Source organism: Colius striatus, chromosome 4 (assembly GCF_028858725.1).
Source record: "Colius striatus isolate bColStr4 chromosome 4, bColStr4.1.hap1, whole genome shotgun sequence".
NCBI lineage: Eukaryota > Metazoa > Chordata > Aves > Coliiformes > Coliidae > Colius > Colius striatus.
The window spans coordinates 77,537,254-77,560,297 of NC_084762.1; positions in this window are offsets into that span (position 1 = coordinate 77,537,254).

The window sequence follows — 23,044 nt, forward strand, 5'->3', positions numbered from 1 at the left end:
TTTGCTTTTCTGGATGTTTTATGGTGGTGAAGATCACAAAATAATTAGAGTATATTGAGATCTAAAGGATTATATGCATGCATCCCCAAACCATATGTAGTGCTTATATAGCACTTATATGTGCTATATAACGCCCTACATATATGTGCTATATATACAGCCTATATTAATCTCGTTCTCCAACTGCTCAGTATATAACCGTACATACAGACAAAACTATTTCATTTTAAATTCTGTAGCTGATATTAAAAGATTTTATTAATTAGTTTGCTATCCTATTTATTGATCAGTCTACCTTTTGGTGACTCTTCAAAGGCTTCTGACAGAACACTTACATTAAGATCTCCTTAGTATATTGAAAACAGCTTTCCAAGAATGAGAGAATATTTTCAATCCTCTTCTCCAAATGGGAATACTTTCTGAAGAATGCATATGTTGTTCAGACACTGTGCACCTGACTTATTACCTACACAAAATGCCCAAGAATCATGAGCTCTATAGACATCACTGTTTTATAAGTTGGACTCCATTTATGTAAATAATGCATTTAAGGATGCAGCTTTTAAAAAACCTATGTTACATCTAAGCACACATTTTTAGCTAATAGCCTTTGTACAGCTGAGACTTACAGGTAAGGTATTTATACATTTGCAGGTTGGTAAATAAATCACTTGTAATGAGGCTTTCTAAATAACTCCTCTCCATTTTTTTCCTTAGATAACACAAACATTAGAAATGGGACATTACTGCATTTAGCTACCAAGCAAAGGTTAAGACTGTTTACTAGTTCATTTCCTCTAAAAAGAGAAATACCTTTAAATACACTAAATTTTCTTTTCTTTGGCATTCACAAAATTGTCTGCATAGTCAGTACTGTGGCTGGATTAATTTTTTCTGTTGGCTGTTCTATGATTCTCTGATATAGGAACAAAATATGAAAATAACTTCAAAAATCTGAGGACATAGGCTATATGGCACTTGTGTCCAGTTATTATTCAGTATAGAACAGTTCAAAGAAATAGCTAAAAGGTTCAGATTTAATGTGGATTAGGGCAGATGACTGTTTTAAAGTTGAATTTGTGATTAGTATAGTTACCAAGAGATTGTACACATAATGGAAACTGTTTGCTTGATAATTTTGTTAAATAAGTCAATAAAGGGACCAAAGACTGAGCAAACAAGGAGATCTAGTTAGCTCTTCTCATCAGAGACAATCCTTTTATCTGTCACGGTTTCAAGACATGATACTATCAACAGATTTTGTTCAGAAATAAACATTCTGAAATTTCCAGTCCAGATAGAAACAGAAGAATTTAGTCATATCTCTACAAAGCAAATGAAAATGATGTCAGGAGAGAAACTTTTGGATGCATTCTTCTATATACTGATAGCTTCTAAGACATAATTTTTTTGTTCAAGATTTTAAGTAACTGGCAGTTATCCTAGTGGATCTACCCATTTTTTCAAGAGATTAAATTGTGGGATTGAAAATGTCTGTTACTTCTCATTCATACACTTAGGAAGTTTTTTGTAATAAAAAGAATAGTTAATTCTGTTCCCAAATGGAAATGTTTCTTCAGAAGGTAGCCAGCTTGGAAGTCAATGGTATCCTTTTCTCCTCTGGCTTGTGTGGGCAAGGATTGTGTTTAGCCTAGAGGTACTTTCCAAATTATTGTGCCCTGACTTTATTTAAACAAGGCTGAAATATCAAGTGAAGAATTAGTTTTGTCTTAATCAAGTCAGTGGAATTTGCAGGAGCACATGGAAAATACATTTGTGTGTTTGGAACCTAGACTGAGATCTCCAGTTCTACATATGATGAAAGCTTCCAAAACATACAATAGTACTGAGTACTCCTATTGAATATTTAGATGCTATATATATTGGTTTAAGACATCAAGTAGTGATTTAAAGGTGTATATTGTTGCTTTGTTAACAACCAGTTCTTCAAATTATTTGCCTTCCATGTCAAGTGGCTCATCTTGCTTATCCTTCTACCATAGTGAGTTGGTTCACCAGATCATGGAATGTATAGTAGATTTCTGTGCACTATTTTATGTTGCCCTACTTCTCTGTTCAAAACAAGAAATGGTTATGCAATGCTGAGGGGACAAAAGATTAAACTACTTCTTCACACTTACATACAGTATAGCTTAGTTTCTCAAAATTTGCTGGAATGTTAAACTAAAGAAAAGTTATTTTCTTTGGACTTTGAAAATTAGCACTTCGGATGAACCTGTTTTTTGACTCCATCTGTAAGTGCTAATACTAGAGGTACTATTGTAATACTGTAAAAGTTACCTTATTGTGTCTTCCTTCTGTCTTGTTTGCATCTTTGTGAATTTGATGAATGGCTTGATTTCATTATTTTTTTCAATTTGTTATTTCAGAAATATATATAAAATAATTCACGTGCAAGGTGAGGAAAAAATTCACTCTGAGGTCTTCTATTTTTCTTCTTTTTTTATTATACTAGAGTAATTATCACATAAAAGAGTTTGGATATAAGCATAATAAATACATGGTTTGCCTTCCATATATGCTACTGTATCATATATGAAACTTAAATTAAATGAAATTCATGTCCAAAAAGGACAGTAACAGGAACAGGAGGTAAAAGTGTGTTCTTAGGTTTCACGCACTAAATCATGAATACCAATTACACTCAGAAGAATGGATTAATGCCATGCCTAGTGTTCTGATACCTTTGACTCATGGATATTGAAGTTAGAATCACAAGAAAAGTACTGAATGTTAGAAAAGCTATACATATTATACCTAGTAAGTCAGTGCTTCTTTAACGTTGATTTTAAAATGGAATTGCAACCAGCTGTTTGTCAGGTAGTGAAAGTGAGGGAAGCAAGGCCCTCTAGACTCACCTTTAAAATCTTGAAGCTTTAGTGCAGTACCAAACAGACTTGACATGAAACAGGGCTTGGAAGCTTCTTATTTAAATATTACCTTCAGCTGAGAGTTAGATCTGTCAAAGAAAGAGAAAAAGTAAGCACAGAAGCAAGCAATAAGACAGCCGAGTGCTGCATGGTAGTGCACACTCTTTACTATCAGGTGCTGATACCAGCTAGGAAAGATTTGTTTGTGCTGGATGATTTGACAAAACATGTCATAATGTAAGAAAATGGAGTTACCTCTGGTATACTTACTTAACACCTGCTAACTGGAAATATAGCATGAGTCTTCCCAGAAAATCTTTCCTGTGCTCAGAGGAAGACACAATGAATAACAAGGCTTTTTCTAGTTCTTTAAAATGTCAGTGCTAAAAATCTTGGTGAAATAAAATAAAATGCAATGAAAGAAAGAAAAGAGTAGGGGAAAAAACCCAACAATCACTTCCACCCAAAAAAGAGAGAGTAAAACCAGTATTTTCCATCTCTTACTTGATAACAGTAGGCCAATAAGAAGGACATATAGATCATTAACAGACAACTCCTGCTGCAGAGTTGGACTCTCACAGTATTTTCCACTTCTACTGTCCCCAGGATCCATCTATACATAAACTTAAAAGGAAGAGATTAGCAAAGGAAAGGTAGAAAAGGAAAATACGTCATTATGAACATTATCACTATAATCATGAACAAATTTCCAGAAATACAGGAAGATCATTCCTTGCTAGTCTACACAGAACTTTATCACAGAAATAGAGCAAAAAGTACTTTGAAGGAAGTCAATTTTATCTGCAGTTTTCCATTGTTATAAACATTTCTTCAAAGCCTGTAATTGCAGTATGTGAAGACTGGGTAATATTGGAAAACATCTATAGCAAAGTGGCAGTAGCTATGGTTAGGTGGATTTTCCAACTTAATCTATTTAATTTCAGTTTTAGACATTTACTTTAAAATTATGTTTCCTTGAGTCATGTATAGAATCAAAGGCCTTTCTAGAAAGCTTTGTAATTTCAAGATTATTTCATATTAATTTAATTTTGCTATCAGTCAAAGGCTGTACTATGTGGCAAGCTTTTGAGTGCTGGAGAAAATAATCCTTTATTACAGTTGTTGTTTCACCAACAAGAGGGTTGCATAGTGCATTACTTCCATAGGTCAAGCCTACTGTGCACCCTGGGGTGCCTTTGTTCTGCTAAGTACAGTGGCTACCAACTTCCCCACTCCTCTATAATTTGCAAACTCTTTGCAGCTCCTTTAGTTACTTACTTCTCAGGTTTCTAGATATATCCTTACCCTTCCTCTTCTCCCACATTAAGATACTTTATTCTCTTACCTTTGTGCTAGAATTTTTCTCTGTGTATATCCCATCCCCTTACTATCCTTTTCCTGGTCTTCATTCTGACACCCACCCTTTGTGCCTTGGGCACAATTTATTTGGGAATTTCTGTATTTTAAAAAGATGGAAACAGATGCACACCAAGTGCTATGCTATAAAGTCTATAGGCTGCTATAGAAGAGCTTCTAGGTTCTGGTGTGTTAATCAGAGTTCCATCTACTTCTGAATATCACCTTCCAGTTACTAGGAAAAGTAATCGGGTTCAACCCATTGATTCACAGCAATTGATCAAATATATAACTTGAGGCATTGCACAATACAAGTAGGCACAAAAGCCACTGAGCTGGGTATCAATTTGGCAGTTATGCTGTCATTATTTCTTTGTACAATCTTGCTGCTAATCTATGGATATTCCATAGAATAATTTAAATACATAGTTGAACTACAAAGCCTTCTTAAAATGAAATCCCTGTTTATTACAAAAATGACTATGAGAACCATTGATTTTTCAATGGTAAATAGCCCCATTACTGTGAACGCAAAGTTAGCTGAGTAGAGTAGTCACATTTTTTTGCTTCTCCAAAACGTGTTTTTGTTAGTGTGGACAGGTACAATTCTTTGTTTCTGCATCACTTTATTTCTACCATACTATGTTAAAACTGACTAAGTCTGTAAGCAATTTCTGTAAAGGTATTACATATTGTCATTCAGTATCAAAATGTCTATTGATAGATAAAGAATTGCAAAATAAAATTATGTTTTCAAGGGACACAAATTCTCATGACTTTTAATATTTCATTGTTATGCATAATAAAATACATTCTTTGTTATAAACTAGTATATTTAATATAAGATACAAATCAACAGTACTTTAGCCCATTAAACGAACAATAAGTATTCAACAGTAAAAAAAACCTAACAATAATCACTGCATTAATTTTTTTCAAGGACTTTCTACCAAGTCAAGTTAAAGGCTTCCTTGAAATGTGTTCAAGTCCATAGATGTTACACAAATGGTCAGTATGTGGATGATGAGAGCCACTAGTTTTAATACATGCATCTAACTACTGAAAGGTATTACTGTTCCTGATTTGCATGCTATAACTTTCGTAAGTGCACAGTTTTCTGTGCACACAACTATGTTTTTCTATGTCTAATATACCAACCAACTAGCTATAGTACCAGCTGGAGTTCTTTTTGAAATGTACTTCATAATCTTGAAGAGAGGTTATTTTTATTTTTCTAGCCAGCAGTAAATTTTCTACCTCAGTTGTGTGGCTTATGGTACAGTATTAAAGATCCAAGCATTCACAGCAGGCTGTATTGGCTATGTTAGCTTACACTGATTAAGCTTCTAGGAAGAAACAGTCAAATATAAACACACAAAACAACACCACAAATTCTCAATTGAACTGAGCTAAATCAATGAAATGTGAATTGTGAATTTATCTCACTTTAATATACATTACACAACTAAAACCAATTTAATAAATGGTCAAATCCATGGCCCATAGATTAATCCATATTGATATTTCCCATGCAGCATTATTTCTACTTTCCAGCACAAGATATCCAATACTACTGCTCTGTCAGTTGACAGTCACATTCAATTCTTTTAATAAAATCCTGTATTGCATTACTACTAGACCGAACAAGTACTGAATTTCCACATGGGAAATTTTGGAAGAAAAGTAGATGCAGGTCTTGCTATTACTATAATCAAAGGCAGCAATATGTACTTTCTTTTTGACATATTAAATCTATTGATAAATACTACAGAAATAGATACAAAAATTGCCAGTAATTACTACAGGATCACACTTGGAAGGTGTGACCTGGAGCCTGCAGTTTACCTCACCTGATTGACTGCAAATTCCCCTTTAGGTGCTGTTTTGAGCACATAAACTTTGGAAGTATCCCTGCTCCTTTCATAAAAAAAAGTGAAGCGACAACATCTTACTGACATTCATTACCTATAAATAAGGATTATCTGAAAATGATGAAAAATGTTATAACATTGTTTGACACCATCCACTCCCTACACATACACACTACTGTGTTCTATCATCACACACGTGTACAACACAAACCTGGAGCAAAATCCAGCTTTTCAATTTATTTTCTCTCATGCCTTTGGGAACTAATTCTTTCAAGGTAGTAGATTTTCCCTAGTAGACTTTCCCTAGTAGATTTTCCCTAAAAAAAACCTCCCCTCAACATTGCAAAATTACAATATTTCTTATGACTCCTTAGTTTGTCAAAGGGGTTTCCAAGGAAACCCAAGAAGAGTTTCCTGGCAGCCCACAGGGCATCTTATTTTGCCATCTGCTGGTGGTCCGCAGCTTCCATGTTCCTGTGTTTTAACTTACTATTTCTAAGAAACTCTTCCAAAACTGGAAACTGGATCCCACAAATGGACAGCACTACTACTGCCTAATGACCTGACCTTGACATCTGGAAGACTTCATCATGTATAAGCATGAGGGCCTTAGTGCTTTCATGTGTCCTGGATCAGATGGTCTTGCCTTCAAGGCACTGGTCTGACAGTGCTACCATAGCTGCCTGGAAGGTCTGGCTCAGGCTGTGACTTTGTTTCCAATTTATCTGCTAGATCTAGAGTCAAGAGGAGGCACAGTTTTAATGATTCACCTTCCCATTTTCACTACAGAGAACCCAGAAGCAAGGTAAGTCATAAAAAAGCCAGAAAGCTCAGAGACTGCATTCCAGTTCAGTTTCACATAGAATTTTCCATATTCTCTGGAACAGAAATAAAAATAAAAATCTTCTACTTTGATTTTGAATAGAAATTCCAAGTTTCTGCTGTGACTGAGAAAAAATGGGAAAAAAAATAATCTGCAGAGAAAATCAGATTTTATCACGATATTTGGAGGCAAATGACTGGGACCTAAGAGCAGCGTTTTTCTTTCTGCTTCTCCTTGCACATTCACCTACAGTCTTCTCAGTGTCAACTATATGCATAATGCGCCAAAATCACTGCTTTCTACTGTCTAATGGTAAGCATGCACTCGAATTCCCATCAAAGTTTCTGAGATTTACATGATCACTCTGTCTTGTAATCTTGGAAAATAAACCTTGTTTTCCCTGAAAAAAGTAAAAACTGACTATAAACCCAGTTTATTATATGCACAAAATAAATTAACAAGGGGAGACAAATATTTTCATTTCTTTCTAATCTTGTTCAAGTATATTTGTTTTAAAGGTTACTTCCAATTTCAGAATGGAAATGTGCTTTTGAAGTTGTTTCACTTTTCAACACTGTATGTCAATAGGCTGCCTTTTCACTTTTTTCAAGGCTTGTAGAATAGGAAAAAAAATAGATGAAAAAAACAGACTACAAATCAATCTCTAGAAAAAGAAAATATTCTATTATGATTTGATATAGATGTTATTTTGACAGAAAACAGCCCATTCTCATTAAGAATGTGATAGAACTTTAACCCAGAATAAATCCCCCTGAAATAATTTTATATCGTTAATGTAGAAGGTGAGACCGTGATCTCACTGAAATAAATGGCAGGGATTCCAGTAACTTCAGAAGAGTCAGATGTAATTCTTGATCTCCTTTGGCTGTTAGAGTTTATCTTTATGTCTATCTAGGAGCACAGAAAGCAAAGTACCATAGTGGAAAAAGGTCATGCACCTTTGATGAATATCATGTAATATGGTAATATAGAGGATTTAAATCATATAGTACAGATTTTTAATTATTGTCCTACACCAGATTCTTGTCTTTGTGCTCACCTTGGTTGACCTTCAGTTGTATGGTATCTCTGTATAACATAACTTCCAAAGAACTCTATACAGTCCAGCTGTGGTATTGTTTAATGTTAAGGTCAGCATTGCAGGGCAGAAGTTGGTTAGGGCTGTGTGTGCTTGGGAAAGGAATTGATGAACTAATTCTGTGGAAGGGAATATTCTCCAGGAACTGTTTACTGTTCTCTTTTATGAAGGGTACTTTCTGTTGCAGTGGAAATGATGGATTAGTTTTGTTTGTGGAAACTTCTGAACTTCCATTGTTCATGGGTTCGCAGTGCAGGACACACTTGTAGACAAGTGTAGGCAGTTGGCAGGGATCCAAAGGAAAGTTTTGCTAGACGTTTCACTTGGAAAAAACGACTCCAGGAAAAGAAAGTTTGACTCAGTTCAAGTTGTGATGAGCATGTAAAATCGATTTACATTCTTTCAAGTTCATTTGCAAGTTGTAGTCATGCAAGTGAGTTTAAACACTGATATCTTGCAAGCTGAGTTTCAACAAGTCTCAAACTGCTGGTATGGCTCTTTCATTAGTGGCAAAATGTATTACAAATTAGGAGGAAATAGAATAAACTTGGTTGTTCCAGTATAGGCTTAAGCATGATCCAATACAATGAAGCACTTAATTCATCATTCTCTATTTTGTTTTACTCCTATGAGACAAGAAGAAACAGTCTGGCAATGTTTCTAGATTACAAACTCTTGAAAGGAGGGAATATATCTCTTTGTGAGTACTTTGAAGTGCCTCTGACACCTTGGGGTTCTTCATAAATGGTAGTAATAATAATCATTTACTGTTGCGCAGCATGGCCTGGTCTCCCACTTACATCCAGTATGATCAGTTGTGCTGTGCTGCTGTCCTGTTCATCACTTCTCACCTTGCACTTACATGTAACTCCTATTATGGTTATTTTTAGAATACATAAGGCACTCAAACAACATGATTACAAGTGTAGAACAACAGCTTAGGCAGTAGATAGGAGGACAGTTCACAGAAAGAAGCAATATACTGCCTGTGCAAGATCAAACTTGACATTGTAAAATCAAAGAAAAGGGTTTAAGATTAAAAGAATGTGATGACATTACAGCAGTATTGTTTTGATAAAATTATTTTTTAATTTAAAAATATTGTAAAAATTCTATATGTCTGCATGTAAATGCAGTGCAATGCAATAGGCAATATATATGCGTGTAAATATATGCATACACACATACACTTGGTGTGTGTGTTTATGTGTGTGTGTTCTGTAAAACAGACAGAAAATAGTGTGTCACAAGGAACAATGGATCAAATATAAAGTCCTATAATGCCATTTTCCATTCTTTGAGGGAAGTAAAATGACCATAAGTTTCCTTTTTATGAAATATGAGCAATCTTTATAGAAAGCTTCATTTTCTGTCAACTTCAAGAATGAGATCTATTTACATACATTCAGACAGTCTGTGATGCCTGCAGGCAATGACTAGCAGGGAAGGATACAGCACGGAATGCTCTTTCAGCTCTGGCTGGCAGAAGGTACCCAGTGTTTCCTTCTAGTTGTCAGACACTAGAGCATCCCTGTGATTTCTCCAGCTTTATGCTGAAGGCTTGCTTCGGTTCTTATCTCCGGGATGGTGCTGAACTGGTGGAGGCACAAAGGAATCTTTATTCTACTCTTCTGTCAATTTTACTTATATTCAATACAGTCTCATTTATTTCTGGTGCCATCATTTAACTCTGACATTTTGGGACTCCTTCACTTGGCTTGCCCTTCTCTGATTATATTAAGTGATGATGTGAGTATACACCTCACTAACATGCAACAGGACTCAACAGAAAGCACTGGTTGGAAGGTTTATAATTTATAATTTTAAAAATCACGATTTTGTTGCTACATTTCTTAATTGATGTTAAATTTCTCACATCTATCAGAGTAAGAAAATAGAAATGTTAGTCTAAATAAAGAAATTATATTCCAGTGGATTTTCAGTTGATTTTGTATCACTAAGGTTTGATATTTAAGTTGGTCTAATGTAGAAGAATAGGACTATGGATTGTCTTGACAAATTAAATGCTGTTTCGATAAATTTTTGGAATTAAAAAAGTTTCTAGTTTCACCTCCAAAAATCACCCAGTATCATAGAATCATAGATCATAAAGACATTGTTTAAAAATATTTGACTAGTGACTAGCAAACTGTATCTAAAATAATTTTAACATCTTGAGGCAGTGTAATTTTCACCTAGAACTACTTTTAATTTCAAATTTACTTCAAGAGTAATTAATACAACTCCTAAATAGTTGTGAAATGCATGATAAGGTAATGTGGATGAGATATAATTTTTTAAGAAAATAATTCAGTTTCATTAATGTAACAGCTTGAAAGGGAATAAAATCCATCCTTCTAAACAATTTTTTATTTTAATAATGATTTTGGAGAAGATGTAGTTATGGAGAACACAGAACATGAGTTAAGGTATAAATAGTTCAGCTCCACTGCTTAGAAGCCCATAGAAAGTTGTAGTCAGCAAAGAGGCATTTGGGGACATCAGTTGACAATGTCAAGTAATTGGATTTAATCAAATTCATTTTCAAGATCATAGAATCATAGAATGGTAGCGGTTGGAAGGGACCTTTAACGATCATCTGATCTAAGCCCCTTGCAGAATCAGGTCCACCTAAATCAGATTGCATAGGAACGTGTCCAGATGGAGATTTAGTTATGGTTAAAAGATAGAGAAGTCATCTCAAGAAAGGAAACCTAAGAAGAAAGCAAACATCATGTGCACAAAGTGAAATAAACATATGGCTCAGAGCCACTTAACTTAATGTTAGAATTAAGGAAGGTTTTGGCTTCCTTAATTCTAGTATATGCTGCTTAAATACCAGTAAATGACAATGTAGTTGTGCTTTGTATCAGTGATATCGTGAATCTCTGGTAACTGTTTAACATTATTGCTATTAGAATATAATTATGTCATCAACTGATTTGAGATGAAGATACATATTTCATTACCAGTTTGACAATTTTAGCATACGGAACTGATTTTCAACACCTTCTACTACCATCACTGAAGTTTAAGGGAGATACGGCATTAGTTTCATAGAGGAGAACTGGACTCTTTGACTGTCTGAATATGGATCAGCTGGAAAAACAGAAGCTGAGATGCCCTGTTGACCATCGCTTATTACCCCAATTTAAGACTCAGACCATATGAAATGGTTGAAGTCTAGAGTTATCATACTTTGGAACTGACAGTAAGGTGAGTATATGTGTATGAGCTAGCATACTTTGGAACCGACAGTAAGAAATTGTGATTTGAAGACCTAGAATACTCTTGAAGAACAGAGGGGCTTGTTCTGAGTAGGCAATTGCCTACTCCTGTCCTAAAAGAAAGATACTGGAACTAGACTTGCTGTCTATCATCAAGGACATTCCCTGGTGTTCAGGATTTTTTCTAGGTGCATTTAGGATATGCATACCTATGTATTCTAAGATAGTCTCATTACAACTAACTTGCCCTGAAATGTACAAATTAGAACTGGTTGAACTTAATCATAACTTGTTTTATTGTATTCAGTTCAAGATGTTATTTTCCACATGGAGACACTGTAACAAATTGTATAGAATCAAAAATGAAATAATAAAATGAAATAGTATAGCTGTGTGTTTTTATAGAATGGAGATTTTCTAGAATTAAAGGTCTAGAAATTGGACTGTCCAACTATATCACCTAGTACAAATGCAAAAAATCTAATTTTTCTTTTTTTTTCCCTATCTGCTTTTTGAAGTTATACATGAATGTACTTCACCATTTTTTACAAATTTTCATTATGTAAAATCTCAGGTAAATGTAAATGTTACTTGACTTTCTTTTATTTACTGAAGTTTCTTTGTTTTCATACTGCCGTGCACAGGACCAATGCTAACATTCCAGCACAAGGAATTTAGCAGAGTTTAACAGAGAAAACAAGAGACACACTCAACAGATATTGATTGAGATTATGAGAGTTAGATGAGAGCACCATGTAAGTAAGGAAATACCAATTCAAAGTAATATACGAGGTGACTAACAACAAAATAAGGCATACCCATGAACTGACATATTTTTCTGTCTTTTGAATGATCAAAGCTTTGTTTACGTGAGGTAAAAAGTGATGATTCTTCATGTAGGTCCAATATCTTGCATTCAGAGGCCTTTTTCCCAAACCCAGGCAGAACAATGGGCTAGAAGCCCATTAAATAAATGCACTGTTGCGTGTGTTTAATCGGATGCTGCAGGCCCACATCTCTTCTGGTAGAACATATGTAGAGTTAAAAGAGGTTGAAAGTCACACATTAGGTGTCATTTGAGAATAAGTGAGATGTTAATTTCATAAGAATATTGGCTGGCAATGTTCTGTACAGTAAACATGTACAGGAAAAGCTTCACAACCCACATTTTGCAAAAGACAATCAAAGGCTGATCTGGCTTTATCTTCAACAGTACTTTCATTTTCAATCCGTTTGATGGCTACTTGACTGTTTTTCTACTATATATTTTCAAACATTTTGTATTTTAAGAGACAAAAGCCATTTAGATGTTGGTATATCCATGTTATGAAGCACTGAACAAAATGAAAGCCAAGCTCTGAACTTAATCTTATTTTTACACTAGCTTGTGAGGATATTCACTATGACTCAAAATGCTTAAAAATGTAAATAGCCCCAAAGCCATAACATGTCCTAGCATCACACAGATTTTCTGGAATAAGTTAATTTGTGCTATAAGTTTTATAGATATAAGCTGAGAATATTCTAGAAAATTAATTCAGAATCTGATATTACACTTTCTTCACTTGATCTCTGTATGGCAATCATATGAAACCTACATTCACTTCTATTTTTAGGCATTGTTTGAAAATGTAGTGAGTTTGCATGTTTTATCTAGATGGATATCTACTTGAAATTTTTAATCAGAGTCTAATTTGGAAGAAATTTTATACTTTGCACTAAAGAAAGATATTAAAAAAAAACAGTACCTCTTTGGATATTTTAATATGAATTGTTTCACCCGTGAGTTTAGCTGTACTTATCAATAGTCAATGTTTGTCACTTTACAGGACAAGGTAAGAGGTTAAAAGGCCTTTAGAATAGCGATTATCATACTTTATCATCACAAGAAGATGCACCGTGATAAGCAGCAAAGATAGCCTATAAACTAGGTGTCCAAGTATCATAAACATCAAGAGCACAGAATACATCATGGGACAATATATTAGTATTCCATTGTGTCACCCTAAAATTTTCAGTCCAAAAAAACTATGGAATTTCACAGAATTGATATATAGGCTAAAATGATGATTTAAGGAATAGATGCTATTTGGAAGCAAAGTGGTGAGATGGCAAAGAACTCTTCCATAATAATTCTAGCATGTCAATGAGGGAATCAACAACTATATCTGTGCCAGTCCTACAGAGTGAGTGAAAGTGAATTTAAAATAAAAGTTAAAGCTCATTGAATAAATACCATTTCATGGCCAGAGAGTGGCCATGGCAACAAACTCCAGGGAAATGATCACTTTTGAAAAATTACTCTAGGATTTTGTTGGTCAATGTCCAAAAACCAGGAAAATAGCAGTAGGAATATAGGATCCATAAATTAGATTGTCTGATCGTAGAACTACTTCCACATAAATTGCAGCTAATCTGAATGAAACAAACTAAGATATTTGCTATATACACAAATACATTCAATGTTTGCTGGTGAAAATAAAAACTTTGGAGCTGCCATTGGCATTCTCACTGTTGCTCCAGTTAGGGTAACATCTATTGAAATTGTGACTCATGGAAGCAAAAAAGTCACTCACATTTTTAAAAGAACATTTCCTGTAAATGAAGTCATCCTCCAGAAAAATGTGTACCATGAATATACTCTTTGTTTACTAGTGGCAGTTAAGAAGTTAGAGTCCTAGATTCAGTCGTAAACAGAAACGTTTGTGAAAATAACATACTCTGACATTCTCTAAAATTTAAGCATCTATCTGAAGTACCCAAGAAATAATCACAGAATCACAGAATCTTAAGGGTTGGAAGGGACTGCAAAAGATCACCTAGTCCAACACCCCTACCAGAATGGGGCCACCTAGAGTAGGCTTCCCACAGGAACTCGTTCAGGTGGATTTTGAATGTCTCCAGAGAAGGACATTCAATAACCCATCTAGGCAGTCCATTCCACTGCTCCATCAACCTCATAGTGAAGAATTTTTTCCTTGCGTTTCTTTGGAAAAGAACCCATTGCTCCTTGTCCTACCATTGGACATCGTTGAGAACAGCCTGACTCCATCCTCCTGACACCTGCCCTTAATGTATTTGTAAACATTAATGACATCATCCCTCAGTCTCCTCCAAGCTGAAGAGCCCCAGCTCCCTCAGCCTTTCATCATAAGGGAGATGCTCCACTCTCTTTAAAACCTTGGTGATCCTGTGCTGAACTCTCTCCAGCAGCTCCCTGTCCTTCTGGAAGTGAGAGGCCCAGAACTGGACACAATATTCCAGATGTGGTCTCATGAGGTTAGAGTATAGGGGGAGAAGAAGCTCTCTTGACCTACAGCCCGCATCCCTTCTAATACATTCCAGGATGCATTGGCCTTCTTGGCCATGAGGGCACATTGCTGGCTCATATTCATCCTGCTGTTTACCGGGACCCCTAGGTCTCTTTCCTCTGTACTACTTTCTAAGAGTTCATTCCCCAACCTGTATATCCAATATACATGATTTTTTTTTTTTAAAAAAAAGAACAGTAAACTACGTTTTTGTTACAGATAGTATCTCAGCAGTCCTCTGAAATAGGCAACACTGGACTGAGACCAACTCATGAATGTCGCCAGTCACACACTGTCCAGATGACACACTGTGCAGCTGATAAAAGTGCCCTAGAGCAGTGACCTCACCCTGTCATATTATGAGGACTCAGCTCTTCACCCTTACTTTCACTTAAATGGAGCTCTCCTCATTTCTTACTGCTCTTTGTCATGGGGTTTTGTGCTACAGAGACTTCTGGTCTGATCCCCATAAAACAAGGTCAATGTACCTCATTTTCAAAGGTCAATAAAATACTATTTTGGTGGAAGAAGTATATGCTAGCTATTATTTGGGTATCTTTTTAAGAAGGGGTTAATTTATGTATATAAAGATGTCTGCTTGCTTTGCCATATAGAGAATCTAGAACACTAGTTGGATTTTTAGGTAAAGTGAATATGAAGTGGATCCTGTCCACGATAAAAACAGTCTAATATGTAACATAAAGAATTTTTAATACTAGCTATTGATTAATCAGCATTTTCTATGAATGTCACCAGCATTTTGCCTTTTCAACCAACAGATATAAATGAAAGACAGTTTACTCAGTTGCTTACATCAATGTGTGCAAAGTAATTTCTTTTTGTGATTGGAGAATGCTGCAAAAATGCTCTACACTCAACTGTACAGATGAAAAAGATTTTATGAAATTGAGAGCACCTTCTCCCCTTGGGTGCCTGATGGGAAATGACTAGGGAGCAATCATTCTTCAGGATTTTTATTTGAAGAGCTCTTCCATTTGAAGAGCTTGATCCTTTTAAAACCAGCAAGACTGGGAAACAATCAAGAACATTCCTTCTTTGTATGCTATTAGAACTCCCAACTATTTGTATCAGTCAAAGACTTGTCTCTAGAGCAATATTTTTTAAAGCAACTTCATTCAAAATTTAAATTTTATTTTCAAGAGCAATTAAAAAGGACCACTGAAAAGGACCGTATGTTACTGAGACACTTCAGAAAATTGTAACCATAGTTTTACCTTTTAAAGTTCTATGGGAATTTTTGGATGTTACTTATAGATTTAAGGAGGAGAGGAGATATTTTTTTTTTTTTGTGAGTAGATATAAAGAAGATAAACACTATATATACTGCTAATATCAGCAAAATCAATGGTGTATTAAGTCAACCAAGTTTAACAATAATTTAGCTTTACTGTAGGGTAAGGTCAAAATCTGTTAGATCTATCAAAAATCTTTTAAATTTTCTCAAAAGAATATAGGATTACAAATTATTGAGTGACTGAACTGTGTTCTCCCTTTGTTCTTGAGTCCATTGGACTATATCTTTTGCTTATTTTACTAAGTCTGCTGTGCAAAGTAAGCATCTGGTTCTGAAGGTAGAAAACCTTAGGGGGTCCCACTTTTGAAAGACTACATAGTAAGATTTCTCTTCTAATGTAGTTGATTCTATTTATACGTTAATGGCATAAATTGAAAAGTTGCAAAAGTTATGAACACTTCTTTAATAAAACAAAACATATCCATACTATTGAGAGGAACTTAAAATCTCAAAAAGGTTGACACAGACTTTGAGGTTTTTATAATTATAGATTTTATAGACTGCATTATTTATTCCTATTTATGATGAGAGTCATGCATAGTTTTATCTATTCCTTAAACTGGTAAACAATAAGAATTCTGATACACACTGAGTGCAACGTAATGCTACTGCTCAGAGTAGGGGAGCCTCATTTGCACAGCATGAGGAGCAGATAGGACAGAAGTACAGATTATACACTATGCATTGGAGGGAGAACATTCATTAGATAGAAATATGGCAGAAGAAAAACAGGGTTTTAAAGCTCATAAACGAGATTACAAAGTTACCTATAGAGAGATCATTGTATATGTTACCATTTTTAAACTCTTGATCAAGCTTCTTTTATGTTGTTGACATGCTAGTGTGCATGCAACCTTCTTCACTGAAGCTGGGCAAACTCAGACGCACATTAGCTCTAATTTGGCTATGTGCAAAGATAGACACTGTTAATTGCTCTCAAAAAGAATGCTACATAACAGTTATGGTGGAATGGAAGACCACGTTGAAGAGAAAATGATATTTTAGTTCAATCTGTGCAACTAAAGTGGTACTTTATACTCATGTCACTACTTTATAAGTGTTGTACTCAGAAGTCGTAAACAGTAATTTGCCAAAATTAATGTTATCTTTTCAGTGTTATGCATACATGAAATACTGTTGTTGGCTTATTTAAAAAGCATTAAAGATAGAAATAAAGATTTTTAAAGCACTAAAGCCATCTTTCTCCCTTTTTCCCTGTTTCTGCTATTCTACTATTTCTTGCCTTTTTTTCCCCTTTTTATCGTGTTTTCTTCTGAACCCCTCCCTCTCTGTACTTAGAAGCTTCAAGAAAGTTCATGTTACATTACTGTTCACATCTCCAAGAATTGTGCCTCTCTCAAAAATCCAGACTGTAGAGTGTTAAGACTGTGCTAAGCGTAGTACCCTCCTGGGGAGGGTAAGGTCACAGAATGCAGAAGTCCCCTGACTTGTAACAAATCTGGACTCTGAAGCCCATGCACATGCCAAAACAGTAAGTTATTTCTGCTGTGGGCTGTACAGTCTTGTTACTGGCAGAAATTTGAAATGTGGTGTGGGATTATATACATGTTTTGGTAGATTTCTAAGTTTTTAGTGGCCATCTGCAAGCAGCAGGGGTGAACAGGCTGCATGTCAGACCACCGAGGCATCCAGAAATATTTCCTCATAGGACACTGTTCCTTCCACCTCACACTCCAGATGCTGCCATATGTGTGATACAATGCCTCATTCTGAACATGGATCCATGCTTTTAGCTTTTATCAATCAAAAAGCTTTCTCTAGCTACGACAGAGCTACCGAATTTCCTTTTCCAGCTGAAGACACGATATGCTACATGTTAGTTTGTGCAAGTCATTTTTTGCAGTAGAATGTTGCTGATCTTGAGATATATTATATTCTATAAAAGAGAACATGGATGTCAAAATTAGGAGCTGTTTTGTATGTGTAATTTTTCAGAAGAAAACGTAAATTTTCCAGGATATTACTGCAATCCTGTGAGGTGAAAAGAGTATTTTACATTACTATGAAGAGAATTATGGTGGCTAGTCCATGATTCTGATTTAAAGTTGCCCAAAAAGTCTAAACAGTTTGATAGACTAACAGTTTGTTCATCCATAAGATTAGCTGAGCAATAGCAGAGAGCATCCAGTCAGGAAATGAAGAATAATCTTTGCCACTATTTCTGGATAACAAATAAGATATAAATTTTAATGTGAGATGAAAACTGTCTTGCATAACTGAACTACTGAAAGACAGTGGTGATTTCTGCTGGAAATAAATACATGAAAAGAGACAGGAAAGTGACATCAACAAAATACTAAGCTTTGTACCAACCAAAAATTAATTCAAATTCAGAGAGTAACTTTTTTAGGAAAAGTCTGCTTCAGAATCCAGAAAGTTTCTGAGGTCACCATTTATTTCTATGCCATTCTTCCTTCTCCATATGGAGTGGACATGGAGTTTGGCCTCTAAATACTGGCAGGTGTCCCAGGATGGATGCAAAGGTCTGGACTATCAACATGAAGTCTGACTCAGCACTGACTCCAGCACTCTGTGTGTCTGGCTTCCTACATTGCTGCATCCATTGAAATCCTGCAGTCAGGAACTTCACCGTAGGGCTGCGATCATTCCTGAGGAGTAAAGCATTCACAAAAAATGTAGTAGTAATTCAGTTCTAACTTGTTTACAGGACTGGTTTAAAGGGAAATACATATTCACTGGTCTCACTCATTCTCTTTGGATATCCTCAGAGGATCTGAAGTTCCCGTGCACGTGAGGAATCTGCCTTGCAGCATTTGTGTTATCTAGAAACACATTAGTAGCACCTTTTATTTTTTATTTCAAAAGTTAGAGACAGCTTTACTTCTAAATCAAAACCTCAGACTGATGTTTTTTCAGCTGCTCAGTGATGTATTTAAGTCTGTTTACTTGTCTTAAAATCTAAGTATGTCTGGCATGACCACACAAAAAATCTCCAAATTACAAAATTAGACTGAACAGTAAATTTTTCAAACAGCTGGGAAAGGTATGATTTGTCTCATGTTCATATTATAAGGAAACTGATTATGAGCCTTAATAATTTCATGGTCAGTCTAGTTAACTACTTCACTATTGACCAAAGAAAGAAGAGGAATAAAAAGCTATCCTATGTATTCTTTCTAACACTGTGAGTAAAAAAATACTTGAGAAGATATCACCTTTTTATTCTTTTTCACTCAGAGCTAAAGAAACAAACACTATGATTCAGAACACGGAAGATCATGTCCTTACAAAGGAAATCAAATCTACGAGCCCAACAGAACTTTTTAAATTATATTTTTAACATTACATACACTTAGTGGGTGTTTTAAATGGTGAGAACTTGGTTAAATACATATCCCAGAAATCAAGCCTATTTTCTTCCAAATTCAATTGCTGCCTAAACCTTGGGATATCTTCTTTCCATATCAGTACCTTTGTATGCAATAGCCTATATCCAGATTTATGTGAAAATTCTGAAGTGATTTTGCTCTTTTTTGGAAGAAAAAAAAAAAATAAAAAAATCATACTTGCTGTTCAAGAGCTTAAATCTTTCTGGAAAGGTTGTTTTAAAAATCAGTAAGTATTTTCCAAAGGACATAGTTTTTCAGATTATGCACGTTATCTATGTGTAAGGTAGCTGCTAACACTTGGAAGATCAGGGAAATGTAAGTCACAGTTTTCCTAGTTTCTTTGCCAGAGTACAAGCATTTCAGGAATATAAGTTTTGAACTGTGACAATTGTTCAGTTAGGGGGTTCATATAAATCTTCACAGAATCTTTGTAAGGTATAGAAAATTGGAAGTGGCAAAGTTTGTGATGATTAAAAAGTGAGGCTCTGTAGAGCTTATTTTCTTTTTCTGGAGATATTATAATTCAGTAATAGCATATGTCTTCTGAAATGCGCCTGTACCACCACTGCTCACATCCAATTGCTATTTTGGTTGCAAAGTACTAAATTTTTACACTATTCTTACTCCATCATTTCTAATTATCTGTCTATACTCTCAGCCTTTGGACAGATGACCACCCGTTCCCTCGGTACAAAATAGGTGACATTTTTTCCCCTTCCCTCATGCTCAGATGCTATAGTTGCCTCCCGGGAGTGATGGTGAGGGAATGTTACCATTCCCCTGGCTGTGTTGGTAAAACACTCTTGCTACAGGCAATATCCAGAAGATGAACATGAAGATCCAGACACGCTGCAGCCTTGGTGTGGACATCACTATAGCTACAGCAGTTCAGAAAATCATACAGTTCAGAAAATCATACAGTTCAGGGAGGGTGGGGAGAAGTGATTAGTAAGATTTAAAAAATCTACCCTGAGTGATTCTCTCTGCAGTTTAATGGAAAAAGCTGGGCCTATTCTCGAGCCTTGAGGGAAAGCTACACTATTCACCTTGTGTCCATACATTTCAAGTCCCTGCCTCATCAAAAGAAAGTAGCCTTGCTCATATTGTTTAGTGGAAGCAGATCCTAGGGAACAGCACCTGAGATCATCTGTAGGATAATTCTGTGTCAGAGATCACCTGCAGTGTTTACGCTAGGCCCTGACACAGTCTAAGCCACTAGTCCCTGCAAGAGCTTTTTTTCATCTGGAATATGCTACCAGCTACTCATTCTGCTAAAGAAAATGGGTAATTTTCACCTAGTACAAAAAATGTACTAAATGAAAGTTCTTCTGTGAATTAGGGGAAATTGTTCATTAATTTACAACCATTAATTACATTTTGAAACATCAAGCATATCTATGCTTTGTTTTGGCATTTCATAAACAACTTTTTACCTTTAGGTAACCATGTCCAAAATACACTGAAATGACTAAGTGTAATAATCCTTTAGAGTTAACAAACATCTCTCCCAACAGTCAAAGAAATAATGCATCTTTATATGTCCTCTTTTCAGCTGATGAAGTAGAATATGACCTTAATGCTTCACAACAGACAAAATACCTAACTTAACTTACACTCTTACTTAAATATTTACAAAAGCAAGAGTCAGCATAATAATGATGCTCTTATGTAATTTACCCTAAACAGTATGTAAGAATAAACACTTACTTGTGATACAGTCTAACACTGCTACATTTTACATTGCTGTTTATCACTTACTTATAACTGGTTTATACTATGTAGTGTATTAATTTTTAAGTTACAGTGACCTAATAGTGTTTTCCAAGTTGCAGTTTTGATACTGTCCAACTGTTGGAAACAGGCAATTCAAGTCCATTCTTTTACATTTAAGCAGCAGTTGTTGGTATCTGTCAAATTACCTGTTCAGACACTGTGTGGGAGGCTGGCAACAAAATAGAAACAGAAACAAATGGTCAACCTATGAGAAGGAAAAATACTAATTCTAATTAGGGAACTGGACTAAGATTTAACAAAGTGGTGAGAACAGGTAAAGATCAAATATTAACTGTACTTTGAAAGACAGGTATCTCATCCATTCACGCCTCTGTTTGGGCCCAATTCCGCAGCAAAACCATAGCAGGTCATTTAATTTGTTGGATTCTTATCATGTTTTACTATTACCTTAGAATCCTTTCCTGAAAACAATACCACTATTACATTGCTATGTAACCATGAGACTACATCTTAAGGAAAGAAATCGCAATATAAATTTGGCACACCACCATCACTTCAGCTAAATGGAAAGTACCTGACCTACACATATCTAATATAGTTCAGTTTCCGTCATGTTTTCAATAAAAAAGTATTTTTGCAAATTCACTTATCATTTTCTAATGCAAAATGATGGAAAATTTTAGTGTATTGCCATGTTAAGAGTTTCAGCTGCTTATATGACGACTTTTGCAATATTAGTCAAACAAATAATCACTGAAAGTTTTTGAGAGGTCAAGCTGTAAACTGGTTCTATTGAGAGTATTTGGACCAGAGATGGTAAAAGAAATTATGAACTGTTTACCTAACATAAATAATTTATTTCCTGTTAGTGAAGCTGTGAGAACACTTAATGTTGTAGTGCATTCCTGTGTCAGATCTGAAATTTCTAGAAGCGTGGTAATAAAGATGTTTCAGCATGAACTGTCCTAACTTGGCATCAATGATCAGTCTGATTTTTCTTTGTTGTTGCTGCTGCTGCTTGTGTGGCTGTTTTTGTTTATGTTTCCCTCCCTCCCCCTCCTCCAATATTTTTTGAAGTTAATGTTTGACAACACTGAGAATCTCGTAATGCATGTGTAATGCTAAGCAATACAACCGAGGTATAGAAAGCATGGTTTGTTCACAGCGGGTTGTTACAGCCGCATATGCAAATTAGATTATTTAGGTCGTTAAAACAGAGTGTTCAAGAGAAATTTTGTCCTAAAGACACAGCCAGTAAACCTGAGCATTGCTAACGGCTTTGTCCAAAGACTTATGTGGTATCAGTTAACAGAAGCGTCAGATGTCAGTTTCTACTGTGCAAAAACCAGAATTTCTCTATTATCACTATTTAGAAGGGTAAAACTAATTAAAGTCTATGTAGTTACTCGGTTATCTTCCTCTCTCATCTAAAAGTCACCAAAAGACCCGCCGTACGGCAAACGGCGCTGGCCACACCGACAGCGCTCCCGCGGGCGGCAGGGCGTCCGCGCGGGGAGCGGGGCGGCCCCGCCCGCCACAGCGCGGCCCGCGCCCGGAGCCCGGCCTGGCCCCGGCGCGTGCCTTGCGGCCGCTAACGGCCGCCCCGCGCGCCCTCGCCTCAGCGCTCGCCCGTGGCAACACCTGCGAGGCGCGGCCAGCATCCCGCTTTCCTGTTGCGGTGGTGGTGGCGGAACCCCTCCGCCCCCGGCAGCACTCTGGCGTGGCGAAGGAAAACTCTGCCCTCACCGCCCAGGCTTAGGTTCGGCGGGATCTCCCGGCCTAGGGGCCCGCGCTGGCGGAAGCGTGTGCTCTTCCCGCAGGCAGCGCGGCGGCCGTGGCAGCGCGGCGGAGCTCGAAGGTACCCAGCTCTGCCAGGACAGCCCGTCGGACTCTCTGTGCGGGGCGGGAGGACTCATGCCACCAGCCTGACTGTCACGGAGTTTCTTCGCCCATTCTCCAGCCGTGTCTCTTTCAGGAAAGTTGCAGCTCTCTGTGCCACCAGAAGCTCCGGCAGAGCCGGGACAATTGAAGCCTCCCGCCTCAGCA